The 18,216-nt window shown below is 50.5% G+C and overlaps 1 pseudogene; it reads left to right on the forward strand.

Annotated features, from left to right (window-relative positions):
- Window positions 1-13,989: 13,989 nt before the first annotated feature.
- Window positions 13,990-14,611, forward strand: LOC119339054 (annotated as a pseudogene).
- Window positions 14,612-18,216: the final 3,605 nt, after the last annotated feature.

Here is an 18,216-nt window from a genome sequence, read left to right on the forward strand (position 1 = left end):
GCCCTGATTATTCTGAAATCCTGAGTTTGAACCGCCGCTGCCGTAACCCGGCCCGTGAGATCCTGGACCTGAACCGCCAGACGGACCCTGATCGTACCGGAAGAGATCAGAGTTTTTGAATTCCTTCATAATGAAGCAATCCTTCCAGAGGTGCGTGGCCAGAACCTCCTTCGTCCCGTGCTTTGGGTAGGGCTGGTTTAACAGGCGCTCCAGATTCATGCCTCCACCATGCTGGGGCGGTTTACCCTTACGACGCTGCGCATTGCGCTGCACATTGGTGTTAGCTACAAAATCCGAACTGTCCGCTTTACGCTTACCATTGTTCCCATGGCCCGCCTGGTTATGCTGCTGCCCCTTTGCACCGCCGTTCTTCTTTCCCTTCTCCCGCTTCTCTTCGTCAGAATCGGGATCCTTGGTATTATCAGAATCAACATACTTTACTAAGGCTGCCATAAGTGTTCCCATGTCATTGCAGTGGCGTTTGAGCCGTCCCAATTTCATCTTCAGCGACTTAAACCGGCAATTGCCCTCTAATGTTAAGATTGCCGAATCAGCCCTGATACCGTCCGATGAATGCGGAATTTCCGAAACCCGGCGCACCCAATGAGTCGTTGATTCGTTTTCCCCTTGGACACAAGCAGCCAGATCAACAACTGACATGGGTTGCTTGCATGTATATTTGAAGTTTGCTATAAACCGGGCCTTCAACTCATCCCATGAACTAATGAAGTTAGCAGGCAGGCTCTTTAACCAAGTGCGACCTGTTCCTTCCAACATCATGGTGAAGTATTTTGCACACGCCGCTTCGTCTATATCCCTCATCTCCATAGACATCTCGTAGCTCTCAACCCATGATTCAGGGGGTAAATCGGCGGTGTAGTTAGGCACCTTACGTGGGCCCTTGAAATCCTTGGGTAACCGCACATTGCGTAGAGCTGGGGTGAGACACGGCACTCCCCAAGAGCTGAAAGCAAGTCCTCGTTCCACTGACGCCGCTGGCTGAACCGGGGCGGGCTGACGATGACCCGCGTACTGTGCCACTAACTCTGCCTCCCTTCATGCTCTACTGTTATCCACCACGTCCCAAGCATTTGCACCACCACGCGCCGGATTAGGCCCTCGAGGGGCGTCACGATTTCGCGCAGTACTTGACACAGCCGGTTCATCAATGTGCCTGTTGTAGCTCTTGCTCGGGCGAGGGGTTGAGTGAATCCTGTCTCGGCTGTATGAATAAGCCTGCTGCTGCACCATGGCAGTCTGAAGAAGATCCCTGGCCCGCCGCGTCTCAACCGCCGCTGGAGACTCACCCTCCATTGGAATAGCTGCCAAACGAGGCGCCGCAGCAATCATGTTGTCCAAAGGGGTGGAGAAGTGACCCGACATGGGTGTCATATACTGCGGCGGGTTATCTATTCGTCGAGGCGGGCCCATCACCCGTGGTTGACCGGGCACTCCGGTCCTAGGCGTTGTAGTCCGGTTTACCGCTGCCGGATCGCTGGTCCCTGCTCTTGGCGTATTGAAGAGATTCATCGCGTTATAATCCGACGGTAGGCGAGACTGATGCCTCCTCCCCAATACATCATTCGAAGCGTTCTGATCTAGCAGGAGTCGGTAATTCTCAACCTGAATCCTCTGTGACTGGGCATCTAAAGCGGCCCGTTCCTCAGCCATCCTGGTTTCCTCTGCTACCAAATCGTCCTTGGCCCGAGTTATCTGATCCCGCAGCTTTGTGACCTCCGCATTATGGTGATCTTGAGTCGCTAGGGTAACTGCTGTAGTCAGCAACGTCGTCCAGGCATCCAATAAACCGGACAGAACTTGAGCCGGCCGGTGCGTGGGGCCTCCTGCCCCGGCTGCCGACTCAGAAATCATTGCCGCTGCCGTTGAAGATTGAGGCGCGAGCTGCGTACCAGCCATGAAGATTGCAACCCGGTTTGGCGGTTCAAAGGAGTCCGGAATACTGCTACCATCGGAATAACCCTAAAACAGGCCATCCTGAACTTGATACAACGACTCAGTCTCTCCGGTAGATGATCCACCGTCGGAGTAGATAGTCGTCTCTCCATCAGATACCGGCTCAGATTCGATACCATGGATGAATCCTACGAACGCCCACTTCATGGCAGGCTGAACCCGGGCAGAGCTTGCACGCTGAGCCATCTCGACGAGGTCGGTGCAGATGTCCGGCTCAGGGCCCCGTTCGCTGATCATGCCGATGAAGACGTGAATTCCTCCGAAGGGGACCCGGTACCCATACTCAATTGAGCCGGCGTCGGGGCCCCAGCCCGCATCATCGATGTAGAGCTTGCCGCGACGACTCTTGGTCATCCGGCCAACCACGTATCCCTTGAGTCCCTCGAAGCTTCCCTTCAAGAACTCGAAACCATCATGCGATGGCCCCACGGTGGGCGCCAACTGTCGTGGAATTATCACGTCAGATGTCCTAGTGGAAGGACTTAGTCATGTAGCCACCAGAACGAGATTAGCTTGAAGGGGTTAAACTGGAACAAAGGACACGGGGAGTTTATACTGGTTTGGCCCCTTGCGGCGAAGGTAAAAGCCTACGATCCAGTTGTTGTGGGATTGATTGATCTCGATGAGCAGGGAGCGAATCCGCTTTACCTATCTCTCGAGTTGTTGTTTCTTGTCCCTGAACCGTCGTCGGATCGTCCCTATATATACACAGGTTGACGCCCGACCAGTTTATAGAATCCCGAGACCGGCTCATACAAGTGTCCGGCTCAGTTTCTTCCTTTCCCTAACTTACAATACAAGTTATACATCTATGGCGGTTTATTACTATGGGCCCTAATCCGTCATTGGGCTCTGGGCCTCTAAGCCTCCATAGATAAAGAGCCATATCCTTCATCTTCATGGGCTCTTATACAGGACTCCTTGTGAGTGTAATCCGGCCCCTCCTGGGCAGTTTACACTCAGTAGTCATGTCCCCAACAATGCTACCATTAACCATCAGTGCCATGGCAAAACCCATAAGTAGAGATTTTTCGTAAGATGAGAGGTTTGAAGTAGCAAATGATACTCCGAAAGTGCTCTTTCGATCCCGAGCTCATATGCTCCCACATGAACAGTAAAATCGAAAAAATAGTAAAAAAATTCAAAAAAATCTGATTTTTTTGTGTGATAAACATTGATGAATGCTCTAACTTCTAACTGCGTGCAAAATTTCAGGTCAAAATGACATTGGTGGAGGTTCGGGCAAAAATAACAAAATTGATGCTCCAAAATGCTTCCAACAGTAGTCTCTTTGGACCATCGATTTTTTTTGCCCAGACCTCCACCAATGGCATTTCAACCTGAAATTTTGCACGCAGGTAGAAAATTTATCAATGTTCATCACAAAAGAAATTCAGTTTTTGTATATTTTTTTGGATTTTACTGTTCATGCAGGAGCATATGAGCTCGGGAGCAATACTCCATGTCCCTCTATTCACTTATATGAGACGTTTAAGCCTGTTCAGACAGTGCTCTAAACAGTTCAAAACCAGTTGTCCAAAACGCCTTATAAAAATGAACGGATGGAGTACTCCCTCCGTCTCAGTTTACAAGTCCTACGTGTATACCTAGGTTGTCAATTTTATCACTTTAATATAAACTATATAAAAAAAATATACCTTTGAAAAATAGAACATCTGAAGTTTATATTGGTATATTTTTTGTAATATATGACTTGTATTAGGTTGGTCAAATTGACGACCTAAGGATACGCGCACGCCCTGTAAACTGAGAGAAAGGGAGTACTAAATTTAATTAGAAGGACCCCGAATACCAGAACATAATCTCTACCAACTGTGTAAGATGAATCCCCACATCAGTATCAATGATCTCCGAGACACTAACCTGCCATAGCGAGGGTGGAATAACTACTTAACCCCCTTTTTATTACATCTATTAATTATTGTTTCATTTAATTGGAAGGACCCGCATTTCATACTGTACTAGTAATAAGCTAACTCCGATTATTCGAGTTAGAGCTGGTAAAGAGAAACTGCAAAACCATCCGAGCTCACTCTGAAAAAGCAGAGTATTTGAATTGTAGTACTATAAAAGTTCCATTCCAGGTCTATCACCTGTCCGCATGCAGGTTGCTATTTGATTCAACCCGTACGATCATAGGTTGATAAGGCGCCATAGTGAGTGTACAGGCTTAACATAACCAAGCCTCTATTCCAGGCCAAGTTTTTGCCTCAAGGTTGTTCCACTTGTTTGAAAAAGACTTCTAGTGAATTATGCATGTGACACGTGTTATTAATTTGGTACCTGGTGGTGTAGAACTGCTTTGTGGATTCAGGATTTTGTTTCAATTTTTTGAACTGCTGTGATGGTTTTTTTGGTTCATCTAGCATTTGTTGACTGCATGTGGGGCTGTTTGGCGTGGTTCTCTCTGTTACGTGATTCATTCCATTTCTGTTGGCCATCGCTATCTTCTTGTGTCGTTGTCGGTTGATTGTTTTGATGTGCTGCCGCTTTCTCATCGATGGTTCCTGGTCAAACATGCACTCTGTCTAGCGGTGGCTTTGTTTTCAGTTTTTGCATGTGCAGCATGCAACATGCCCCGGTGGGAGGTGATCTTCATGTGATGGGACTACGTGGATGCATGCGTGATGTGTCCACTTCTTGACGTATCTGGTTTTTTTCCGGAAGCCCTCACTTCCGTCCCGCTGCCGACCTCTCGACCGCCGTACTGGCCTATAAGAAAGGCTCGCCTTCCCCGGCGCTCATCCTCTTCCAGCGATCACCCCTGCATCGTTGCGTCTATCTCTCAAATTTTGGCCATGCCCACGCCCGTTCCTCACCGGAGTCCACTGCCAGCCAGGCCCTCCTGGAATGCACGAGCTCTTTGGGCTGCCACGCCGTTGGCTCCAGCGGCAGTGTCCGCGCCAGCGACGGCACGCTCACCCTCCTCGCTGGCGGCGACGAGGCCGCCGTCGCATGCCTCGGCCCGCTCTTTTCCCGCCTCGGTCGACCTATACACGGCCGGCCGGCGAGCAGAAAAGTCGCCAGCGCCGCTGGGTCGACGCGCGGCTGTGGAAACTCCTGCTTGAACAGGTGTGACGCCTCGACGCCTGCAAGGTGGAGCCCGGGCTGGCGGCCGCGGACGACGGCACGTTCTGCCTTTGCGCGATGGTGTTAGAGCTCCTATCTGTTCGTCTAGTTCGCTGCCTTTGCACGATGGTGCGAATCGCTTGATCAATTCCTTCACCACCAGGACCTCTGCACACTCACGTACAAAGCAACCAAACTAGCTGCCTAGTAGGTTGATGGATCTACAGTGCACGCACACGTCTAGCCAGTACTTCACGTACGAGACGTGAGCACCTGGTAGAGGCTAGCTCTTGATCGATCGGAACGAATCGACCTAGACGGAACTTCAGCGTAAATTGTAACTTGGCGAACGGAAAAACTGATCGGTAGTCTTTGTTGATGGCTACAGGCTCGTGTCGAGCCTGTTAATCTTTCTATTTCTTTTCTTGCTCTTTTCGTTTGTGGTTCAGATTACAGGGGTTGGGTGCACTTATATACACGTACGAGCCCAAGGGATCAATCCTACTCGGTATGCTATTCATAGCCTAGTGTCTAACCGACTCGATGTAGTATTCCTAATCCTACTTGATTTAGAATACTAATCATACTAGGACTCATGGACGTGCCGTGCAAGTTTGATCGTGCATAACTCTAACATTCACCCCCTTAAGCACGATATCCTCGGTGCGACCTGGATTCCAAATGCGATGACTACTACTCATAGGAAATACCCTTGGCATTGCTTTTGCCGTTCTTCGTAGCATTTTAGGGACCGTCTTTGCTGCCTTCGGCTTATCCGTAGCTTGACGCCAGCTCTCCTCCTTGGTCGCGTCTTCAACCTTTACCTGTTCTTCGGTTCTTGGTAGACTATCTTTTAGATCGTTGAGAGGACATCTTTTGAATCCGAGCGAGACCAAACTTTGGTCTACTTTTGAGTTCCAAACTCTTGGCGCTTGCTTCAGCACGTAAAGTGCCTTCTTGAGCTTGTAAACTTTCTCTTCTTCGTCTTTCTTCTCGTAACCGAGGGGTTGTTCCACGTACACTTCTTCTGTGAGGTCACCGTTGAGGAAAGCGGATTTAACATCCATATGATGAACCTTCCAATCCTCTTGTCCTGCCAAAGCTAGGAGCACTCTCACCGTCTCGATTCGAGCAACCGGTGCAAACACCTCCTCATAGTCAACTCCTTGACGTTGTACGTAGCCCTTTGCGATGAGTCTTGCCTTGTACTTCACAATGGCACCCTTCGTGTCCTTCTTTAACTTGTAAACCCACTTCAAACCTATGACGTTTTGGTTCGGAGGTCGGGTTACCAGAGTCCACGTGCCATTGCTCTCGATCGCCTTCATCTCCTCATCCATGGCGTGCATCCAACTTGAACTTTTGCTTGCCTCTACGAAGTTCGCCGGCTCTTCAACTCCGAGTAAACACAAATCGAAGTACTCGAGTGTAACTAGCTTTGCGTACTTGTAGACTTTCTTGAGGGGCTTGTAGCGACGAGGCCCGGAAGAATCCGTCGTGGCTTGCGAAGGGGGCGACACAAATTGTGTTGGCGTCGATGCACTTGAGGAAGACGGTTGAGTCTCGAGCGTGGTAAATGCCGGGTCGTTGGCATCCGCGTCGTTGGCGTAGTCGTCGTGATCGTGACCATCATCTTGATTGTCATCATCACTATGCGCCTCATTGTCGAGATCTCCGCCTGTGTCGTGCACGTCGTTGTCGCTATCACCTTGCGACCCATGCGCGTCGTCGTCGGTGTTGGCACCATGGTGATCACTGCCATTGCGGTCACCTTGGTTGTGCGTCTTGCCAACCACCTGGACGTCTTCCCTTGCATCATCATCAGTTGGAAATTCAACTGTGAATATGTTATCGTTTGAAGCATCGTTGGCAGCTGCGCTTCAATTCCACGCTTGGTTTTCTTCAAACACGACGTCGCGTGAAATCCGTAGACGCTTGGTTTGTGGATCGTAGAAGCGGTATGCCTTGGTGCCGGAACTCCTCTCGTATCCGATGAAAACCATCTTGGTGCTGCGATCGGCAAGCTTTGAGAGATGCGGCTCCGTCGTCTTCACATGCGCCACACACCCAAACGTCCGTAGATGAGACACATTCGGCTTTCGTCCGTAAATTGCTTCATACGGAGTCTTGCCGATCACCGCCTTCGTTGGAGCCCGATTGAGAAGATAGACCGTTGTCGAGACAGCTTCTCCCCAAAAAGTCCCCGGCAAGTTCTTGCTCTTGAGTAAACTTCTCACCATGTCAACGACGGTTCGATTGCTCCTTTCAACAACCCCGTTCTGCTGTGGCGTATAAGGTGCCGTGAGGAACCTCTTTATGCCAATCTTCTCGCAGTAGTCGTTGAACTCGTTTGACGTAAACTCTCCACCGCGATCTGTCCGTAGAGCACGAACCTTCAGCTTGTGTTCCATCTCCATTGCAGCCTTCAGCTTTTTGAACGCTTCAAACGCCTCATCTTTAGATCGTAGGAGAACGACCCACATGTATCTCGAGTAGTCATCTACCACAAGGAAGAAGTACTTCTTTCCTCCGTGAGTTGCTGGGGTGATAGGGCCACATAGATCACCATGAAGCAGCTCGAGTGCATCACTTGCACGATAGGTAGACTGAGCAGGGAACGGCCTGCGGTGCTGTTTTCCAACCAAGCACCCGTCACATACTCGATCAACATGGTCGATAAATGGCATCCCAGATACCATCTCCATCTTTGACATCTTCTTCAAGGCGTAGAAGTTAACGTGTCCAAATCTAGCATGCCATAACCATGAATCATCATCACTCTTGGCGAGCCAACACTCCGGTTGAGATTGATCAAGGTTGAGGATATAGAGCCTGTTCCGCGTGCGATTCAGACGCACTAGCACGTTTCGGAGGTTGTCTAGAGCCATCTCGCGCGATGATGTTCTCCTATCTTTGTACGTGAGTGTGCAGAGGTCCTGGTGGTGAATCGAGCTAGAAGTTTACTCAAGAGCAAGAACTTGCCGGGGACTTTTTGGGGAGAAGCTATCTCGACAGCGGTCGATCCTCATCAATTGGTATCTAGAGCCTCGACGATCTACGATCTATGATGACGGACAACGACACTGAGTCAGTCAAGTCCGGCAATGGCGGTTCCAAGGCGAACAAGAACGGCGACAATGTGAAGAAGGGCGGCAAGTCAGCAATAAGTGGTGGCGGAACAGGCGGCACCAACGTACAGGCGCATCGCAACATCCCCATCCAGTACCCGATGCTCACCAACGCCAACTACGGCGTGTGGGCGGTGAAGATGAAGATCATTCTCCGAACCCTTCGAGTGTGGGAGGCCATCACGGACGACGACGTCGACGAGGAGTGTGACGAAGGTGCCATGGCCGCCATAGCCCAGTCTGTGCCAGATTCCGTGCTGATGACATTGGCGGAGTTCGAGACAGCAAGAGAGGCGTGGAACGCACTCAAAGAGATGAGGATCGGAGAAGATCGTGTCACGAAGGCTCGGGCACAAGTGCTGAAGCGCCAATTTCACAAGTTGCAGATGGAGGAAACTGAATCGGTGAACGACTATGCCATGCGTCTGACTACATTGGTGGGAGAGATCCGTGCACTTTGTGCAAAGCTCGAGGAGACCGAGATTGTGGAGAAGTTTTTCAGTTCGGTGACTGATAAATTCACGTACATCATCGGCACGCTCGAGCAGATTTACGACATCGACGACATGACCATAACGGAGGCAATCGGACGCTTGCGGACATGGGAAGGGAATGCTCGTGGTTGTTGGAAAGGCAAAGGAGGAGGTGGTGACCAACTCATGTACTCGCGCGCAGATTGGGAGTCCCCAAGTAGCAAAGGAAGGCGCAACGTTGGTGAAGGCTCAAGCAATGCGAAGCGCGGCGGACAAACCGGAAAAGGCAAGCCACAAGGTCGTGGTAAGGCGGACCGATCTAAAGAGTGGGCCAAGGAACTTGGATATGTCCGAGGTCAAGTGCTATAACTGCAACGAGATGGGTCACTTTGTGAAGGATTGTCCGGAGCCTAACAAGCGGGAGATCAAGGCAAATTTGGCAAAGGAGGAAGACGAACGTCCAGGTCTTCTGATGGCCGAAGTTTGTGATCTCGTCCAAACAGCGGTTGTGAAACCAAACCGGAAGGTGCTACTTCATGAGAAAAAGGTAACACCAAAGTTATCCGGGGGCCAGAACGTGTCGTGGTATCTCGACACAGGTGCCAGTAACCACATGACGGGGTGCAAGGAGAAGTTCCTCGAGCTAGAATATGATGTTCAAGGCTCAGTCAAGTTCGGTGATGGTTCAAATGTGGAGATTTGCGGGCAAGGTTCTGTCCTCTTCGAGGGTCTCACAGGAGAACATCGCATACTCACTGGAGTGTACTACATCCCACGGCTTCGCAACAACATCATCTCTGTCGGGAAACTTGATGAGAATGGATGCAAGGTGGATATTGTGAAGATCGTCATCACTTCGTTCTCAATATCTCCACATTTGAACCATCACCGAACTTGACCGAGCCTTGAACATCATAGCTGAACGTGAGTGTATAGAGGTCCTGGTGCCTTCCTATCTGTTCCGCCGAGAGAAGCCGACCGCTAGCCCAAGTCAAAGTTTTCGTGTACGTGTGTGTGCACTGTTTATCCATCCAGTTTCCTGCGTGTGTGCTAGCTTAGCACGTACGGGTACATTGTGATCCTGGGTGATCTGATCTAGAGATCAAAAGCCAACAATTGGTATCTAGAGCCTCGACGATCTACGATCTACGATGATGGGCAGCGACGCTGAGTCGGTCAAGTCCGGCAACGGCGGTTCCAAGGCGAACAAGAAAGGCGACAATGTGAAGAAGGGCGGCAAGTCAGCAACAAGTGGTGGCGGAACGGGCGGCGCCAACGTACAGGCGCATCGCAACATCCCCATCCAGTACCCGATGCTCACCGACGCCAACTACGGTGTGTGGGCGGTGAAGATGAAGATCTCCGAACCCTTCGAGTGTGGGAGGCCATCACGGACGACGACGTCGATGAGGAGTGCGACGAAGGTGCCGTGGCCGCCATAGCCCAGTCTGTGCCGGATTCCGTGCTGATGACATTGGCGGAGTTCGAGACAGCAAGAGAGGTGTGGAACGCACTCAAAGAGATGAGGATCGGAGAAGATCGTGTCACGAAGGCTCGGGCATAAGTGCTGAAGCGCCAATTTCACAAGTTGCAAATGGAGGAAACTGAATCGGTGAATGACTATGCCATGCGTCTGACTACTTTAGTGGGAGAGATCCACGCGCTTGGTGCAAAGCTCGAGGAGACCGAGATTGTGGAGAAGTTTTTCAGTTTGGTGACTGATAAATTCACGTACATCATCGGCACGCTCGAGCAGATTTACGACATCGACGACATGACCATAACGGAGGCGATGGGATGCTTGCGGACATGGGAAGAGAATGCTCGTGGTTGTCGGAAAGGCAAAGGAGGAGGTGATGTCCAACTCATGTACTCACGCGCAGATTGGGAGTCCCCAAGTAGCAAAGGAAGGCGCGACGTTGGCGAAGGCTCAAGCAACGCGAAGCGCGGCGGACAAACCGAAGAAGGCAAAGGAAAAGGCAAGCCACAAGGTCGTGGTAAGGCGGACCGATCTAAAGAGCGGAAGCCATGGAACTTGGATATGTCCGAGGTCAAGTGCTATAACTGCAACGAGATGGGTCACTTTGCGAAGGATTGTCCGGAGCCTAACAAGAGGGAGATCAAGGCAGATTTGGCGAAGCAGGAAGACGAACGTCCAGGTCTTCTGATGGCCGAAGTTTGTGATCTCGTGGAGCCTAACAAGTGTGAGATCAAGGCAAATTTGGCGAAGCAGGAAGACGAACATCCAGGTCTTCTGATGGCCCAAGTTTGTGATCTCGTCCAAACAGCGGTTGTGAAACCAAACTAGAAGGTGCTACTTCATGAGAAAAAAGTAACACAAAAGTTATCCGGAAGCCAGAACGTGTCATGGTATCTAGACACGGGTGCCAGTAACCACATGACGGGGTGCAAGGAGAAGTTCCTCGAGCTAGAATATGATGTTCAAGGCTTGGTCAAGTTCGGTGATGGTTCAAATGTGGAGATTTGCGGGCAAGGCTCTGTCCTCTTCGAGGGTCTCACAGGAGAACATCGCATACTCACCAGAGTGTACTACATCCCACGGCTTCGCAACAACATCATCTCTGTCGGGAAACTCGATGAGAATGGATGCAAGGTGGATATTTAGAACGGAGTGATGACGATCTTCGACAACCTCCAAAACATGCTGGCGCGTGTGAACCGCACGCGGAACAGGCTCTGTATTCTCAACCTTGATCAATCTCAACCGGAGTGTTGGCTCGCCAAGAGTGATGATGATTCGTGGTTATGGCATGCTATATTTGGACACGTTAACTTCTACGCCTTGAAGAAGATGTCGACGTTGGAGATGGTATCTGGGATGCCGTTAATCGACCATGTTGATCAAGTATGTGACGGGTGCTTGGTTGGAAAACAGCACCGCAGGCCGATCCCTGCTCAGTCTACCTATCGTGCAAGTGATGCACTCGAGCTGCTCCATGGTGATCTATGTGGCCCTATCACCCCAGCAACTCACGAAGGAAAGAAGTACTTCTTCCTTGTGGTAGATGACTACTCGAGATACATGTGGGTCGTTCTCCTACGATCTAAGGATGAGGCGTTTGAAGCGTTCAAGAAGCTGAAGGCTGCAACGGAGATGGAACACAAGTTGAAGGTTCGCGCTCTACGGACAGATCGCGGTGGAGAGTTTATGTCAAATGAGTTCAACGACTACTGTGAGAAGATTGGCATAAAAAGGTTCCTCACGGCACCTTATACGCCACAGCAGAACGGTGTTGTTGAAAGGCGCAATCGAACCGTCGTTGACATGGCGAGAAGTTCACTCAAGAGCAAGAATTTGCCGGGGACTTTTTGGGGAGAAGCTGTCTCGACGGTGGTCTATCTTCTCAATCGGGCTCCAACGAAGGCGGTGATCGGCAAGACTCCGTATGAAGCAATTTACGGACGTAAGCCGAATGTGTCTCATCTACGGACGTTCGGGTGCGTGGCGCATGTGAAGGCGGCGGAGCCACATCTCTCAAAGATTGCTGATCGTAGCACCAAGATGGTGTTCATCGGATATGAGAGGAGTTCCGGAACCAAGGCATACCGCTTCTACGATCCATGAATCAAGCGTCTACGGATTTCACGCGACGTCGGTTTTGAAGAAAACCAAGCGTGGAATTGGAGCGCAGCAGCCGACGATGCTCCAAATGGTAACATATTCATAGTTGAATTTCCAACTGACGATGATGCAAGGGAAGACATCCAGGTGGTTGGCAAGACGCACAACCAAGGTGACCGCAATGGTAGTGATCACCATGGTGCCGACACCGACGACGACGCGCATGGGTCGCAAGGTGATAGCGACAACGACGCGCACGACACAGGCGGAGATCTCGACAATGAGGCGCATAGTGATGATGACAATCAAGATGATGGTCACGATCAGGACGACTACGCCAACGACGCGGATGCCAACGACCCGGCATCTACCACACTCGAGACTCAACCGTCTTCCTCAAATGCATCGACGCCGACACAATTTGTGTCGCCTCCTTCGCAAGCCACGACGGATTGTTCCGGGCCTCGTCGCTACATGCCCCTCAAGAAAGTCTACAAGTACGCAAAGCCAGTTACGCTCGAGTACTCCGATTTGTGTTTACTCGGAGTTGAGGAGCCGGCGAACTTCGTAGAGGCGAGCAAAAGTTCAAGTTGGATGCACGCCATGGATGAGGAGATGAAGGCGATTGAGAGCAATGGCACGTGGGCTTTGGTAACCCGACCTCCAAACCAAAAGGCCATAGGTTTGAAGTGGGTTTACAAGTTGAAGAAGGACACGAAGGGTACCATTGTGAAGTACAAGGCAAGACTCGTTGCAAAGGGCTACGTACAACGTCAAGCAGTTGACTATGAGGAGGTGTTTGCACCGGTTGCTCGAATCGAGACGGAGAGAGTGCTCCTAGCTTTGGCAGCACAAGAGGATTGGAAGGTTCATCATATGGATGTGAAATCCGCTTTCCTCAACGGAGACCTCAAAGAAGAAGTGTACGTGGAACAACCCCTCGGCTACGAGAAGAAAGACGAAGAATGAAAAGTTTACAAGCTCAAGAAGGCACTTTACGGGAAGCAAGCGCCAAGAGCTTGGAACGCAAAGTTAGACCAAAGTTTGATCTCACTCGAATCCAAAGGATGTTCCCTCGACGATCCGAAAGACAGTCTATCAAGCATCAAAGAACATGTGAAGGTTGAAGACACGATCAAGAAGGAGCGTTGGCATCAAGCTATGGATGAGCCGACGACAAGAAAGATGATCCCTGAAATGCTACAAGAAATGGCAAAAGCAATGCCAGGGATAATGTCTATGAGTAGCAGCACTCACATTTGGGATCCAGGTTGATATTAACGACCACGTCATGTTTAGGGGGGTGAATGTTAGAGCTAAACACGGACGTGGATGTCCGAGTAGTACTCTAGCTAGTAACCTAGTAGGCTTAGTAATAGTACACGGAGTCGGATAGCTACTAGGCGATCTCACGCATATATGTATGCGTCTGCCCCTATCCCTTGTAACACAACGGAAAAGAGAAAGATCAAAGCAATAAAGAACCAGGCTCGAGACGAGCCTGTTGCAACACATCGATTCAGTGCCTTCCTATCTGTTCCGCCGAGAGAAGCTGACCGCTAGCCCAAGTCAAAGTTTTCGTGTACGTGTGTGTGCACTGTTTATCCATCCAGCTGCCTGCGTGTGTGCTAGCTTAGCACGTACGGGTACGTTGTGATCCTGGGTGATCTGATCTAGAGATCAAAAGCCAACAGATGGCGGCGGCCACTAAGCCGGCATCGAGGAAGAAGAGGTGGAGGGCATGCCCTCTAAGAATCAGATGGCCGAGCGCCGCCGCCGCAAGCGCCTGAACTACCGTCTCTCCATGCTCCACTCCGTCGTGCCCAGCATGGTAAAGATCAATCGTCAGTCGATCTTGGAAGAAAGAGGGGTGTAATCTTGGGAGTAAATCTGAATGTGTGTTCTTGATTTTGGGAATCTAGATAGACAGAACGTCGATCCTAGGGACACGGTCGACTACATGAAGGAGCTGCTGGAGATGATCTCCAGGAGGATATGGAGGACTCCCATCCGCAGCCGGCACCGGTGCTGACTGCTGAGTGTGTTCTGAGAGCTGAACCCAACGAGATGCTGTCCAGGAACACCCCCAAGGTGAGCAATCTAAGCCACCCACTGTCGCCAGAGGAGAGCCGGGCCATTGCTGTTGTAGCTTGAAAAAATTAATGGTGAAAGCAAGAGACTAACTAAGGAATGTTGGTTGGCGGTTGCAGTTCAAGGTGGAGCGCAAGGAGGAGGGTCGCGGCGACACCCTGGTAGATATCTACTGCACCGTCAAGCCGGGGCTGCTGCTGTCGACGGTGAGCACATTCAATTTGCCTGCTTTCTTGGCCCTCTCTTTACGGATGCATAATTCTTTCTTCTAGTCTAGCTCCTCACCACGTCGCCCGGCTGGCGGTCATACTTTGTTCGTGCCGGCTGGTTGTTGCTCTGTGATTGGTTTGTCATCTGCTGATTCCTCTTCTTGTATGAGCAATTTCCTTAATTTCAATTCTGATTGGTCTAGCTTTTGTCTGTGTGTGCTTGCCGTCACTTTCTGCTGTTCGGCCGCTGTTGCCATTCGTGTCGTCGTGATGTGTTTCTCGATCGAGCTGTCACTTTCTCATGTGGTGCTGTCGGTCTTTGTCAGGGACCAGTGCTGCTTTACGTCCATCGGTTACTCTGTCTATGTTGTTCTAGTGGTGCCGCTGTCGATGTTCCTTCGTGATGTTGCCATTTCCGCTGATCGGTGCGATCTTTCTGGTGTTTCCCGGAGATTTTTCCATTCCTTTCTGTGCTTTCCTCTCTCTTTTCGGAGGCTATAAATAGGTTCCTTTGCTTCCTTCTGTACTACCTATGGTTTCCAGTTGCGTTTCGTGCGTGCCTCCATTCGATGGTTTCTTCTTCATCGAGTCGTAATGGTCCACGTCGTCATGTTCGGCCCTGTCGCTCGGGGGGGGTCTACAGTTGGTCGGCGAGGTGGTTCGGTCCGTGCTGTTGCTTCTACTGTTCTGACCGATCGGTCTATCGTTTTGCGATGTGTTTCATCTTCTCATATTCGCTCGCCGTCTCGGTTTGGTCGTCCTGTGCGTCGTTCGCGTGATTTCTGTGAGCGATCTCCTGATTTGCTGGATCTTGCAGCGCAGTCTGGTTTGAATGCTCTTCTCTTTCGGTCCATTCGTGTTTTTGCCTGTTTGTGTGAACTAACTATTTTGTTTTGTTGTTTGAGTTAGGTGGTGATGCTTTTGCTAGGCGGCGTAGGGAGGTGATCCGGGTGGGCAAGCGGCCCATCGATTCTACTCTCGGTTTGTTCATTTAGTTTGGTTCATATTGGTGGTTGCTATTTGTTTGTGCACTTATTTTTCTGGTTTGTTTTACATTGGCAGATGTCCCTTTTTGCGCGGCGAAGTCGTGTGGACGTGATTCTGTTCCTGCTACTGGTTGTTTTTTTGCTCTAGGGCCTGGTATTCTGCTGTTTCTTCCATGTATTTTTTTGGATGTCTGTACGCTGGTTTGGTTGATTGATTGTTAATTTCGTCCCTTGTTGTCGGTTCTGCACTGTGGTCCGTTGTTGCCGATTTTGCACTGTGATGAGATAGCCGTATGGTCTACAACAGTGATTGGCTGCATGGGCCATGCACGTTGGTTTGTGTGTCTGCGTAATTGCTGTGGTGACCTGGACATGCGATTGATGTTGTTAGTTGCACCTCGTTGGTTACCTGTGTCCTTGCATGCATGGCGCATGCACGTGTGCCTGGTGTTGATGGGAGCACCCCGTTGTGTACCCGCGCGCCTGCATGCATGGCGCATGTACGTGGGCCTGGTGCTGATAGGTGCACCCGGTGGTGTATCCGTCAGTTTACGTGCATGGCACATGCATCTATGTGGTCTGTCGTCGATCACCGTGGTTAATTGGATTGTGATTTTTGTCTTCGATTGTGACGATTTTTTGTATTCACAGGTAGTTTTGTATTCACTCATGCAACAACTGCCACTTGCCGCACTTACATTAGTAATGTGGCGACTCGTCGCTCTTTCTATCTATGTGGGTCGTTCTCCTACGATCTAAAGATGAGGCGTTTGAAGCGTTCAAGAAGCTGAAGGTTGCAACGGAGATGGAACACAAGTTGAAGGTTCGCGCTCTACGGACAGATCGCGGTGGAGAGTTTACGTCAAATGAGTTCAACGACTACTGTGAGAAGATTGGCATAAAAAGGTTCCTCACGGCACCTTATACGCCACAGCAGAACGGTGTTGTTGAAAGGCGCAATCGAACCGTCGTTGACATGGCGAGAAGTTCACTCAAGAGCAAGAATTTGCCGGGGACTTTTTGGGGAGAAGCTGTCTCGACGGCGGTCTATCTTCTCAATCGGGCTCCAACGAAGGCGGTGATCGGCAAGACTCCGTATGAAGCAATTTACGGACGTAAGCCGAATGTGTCTCATCTACGAACGTTCGGGTGCGTGGCGCATGTGAAGGCGGCGGAGCCGCATCTCTCAAGATTGCTGATCGTAGCACCAAGATGGTGTTCATCGGATACGAGAGGAGTTCCGGAACCAAGGCATACCGCTTCTACGATCCATGAACCAAGCGTCTACGGATTTCACGCGACGTCGGTTTTGAAGAAAACCAAGCGTGGAATTGGAGCGCAGCAGCCGACGATGCTCCAAATGGTAACATATTCACAGTTGAATTTCCAACTGACGATGATGCAAGGGAAGACATCCAGGTGGTTGGCAAGACGCACAACCAAGGTGACCGCAATGGTAGTGATCACCATGGTGCCGACACCGACGACGACGCGCATGGGTCGCAAGGTGATAGCGACAACGACGCGCACGACACAGGTGGAGATCTCGACAATGAGGCGCATAGTGATGATGACAATCAAGATGATGGTCACGATCAGGACGACTACGCCAACGACGCGGATGCCAACGACCCGGCATCTACCACACTCGAGACTCAACCGTCTTCCTCAAATGCATCGACGCCGACACAATTTGTGTCGCCTCCTTCGCAAGCCACGACGGATTGTTCCGGGCCTCGTCGCTACAAGCCCCTCAAGAAAGTCTACAAGTACACAAAGCCAGTTACGCTTGAGTACTCCGATTTGTGTTTACTCGGAGTTGAGGAGCCGGCGAACTTCGTAGAGGCGAGCAAAAGTTCAAGTTGGATGCACGCCATGGATGAGGAGATGAAGGCGATTGAGAGCAATGGCACGTGGGCTTTGGTAATCCGACCTCCAAACCAAAAGGCCATAGGTTTGAAGTGGGTTTACAAGTTGAAGAAGGACACGAAGGGTACCATTGTGAAGTACAAGGCAAGACTCGTTGCAAAGGGCTACGTACAACGTCAAGTAGTTGACTATGAGGAGGTGTTTGCACCGGTTGCTCGAATCGAGACGGTGAGAGTGCTCCTAGCTTTGGCAGCACAAGAGGATTGGAAGGTTCATCATATGGATGTGAAATCCGCTTTCCTCAACGGCGACCTCAAAGAAGAAGTGTACGTGGAACAACCCCTCGGCTACGAGAAGAAAGACGAAGAAGGAAAAGTTTACAAGCTCAAGAAGGCACTTTACGGGAAGCAAGCGCCAAGAGCTTGGAACGCAAAGTTAGACCAAAGTTTGATCTCACTCGAATCCAAAGGATGTTCCCTCGACGATCCGAAAGACAGTCTATCAAGCATCAAAGAACATGTGAAGGTTGAAGACACGATCAAGAAGGAGCGTTGGCATCAAGCTATGGATGAGCCGACGACAAGAAAGATGATCCCTGAAATGCTACAAGAAATGGCAAAAGCAATGCCAGGGATAATGTCTATGAGTAGCAACACTCACATTTGGGATCCAGGTCGATATTAACGACCACGTCATGTTTAGGGGGGTGAATGTTAGAGCTAAACACGGACGTGGATGTCCGAGTAGTGGGCCAATAGCTCCTGTGCGACGTGTTTGATGTGAATTTGCTTGAGTGCGACGTTGTTCGAGCGC

The sequence above is a fragment of the Triticum dicoccoides genome, chromosome 7B, assembly GCF_002162155.2.
Source record: "Triticum dicoccoides isolate Atlit2015 ecotype Zavitan chromosome 7B, WEW_v2.0, whole genome shotgun sequence".
Taxonomy (NCBI): Eukaryota; Viridiplantae; Streptophyta; class Magnoliopsida; order Poales; family Poaceae; genus Triticum; species Triticum dicoccoides.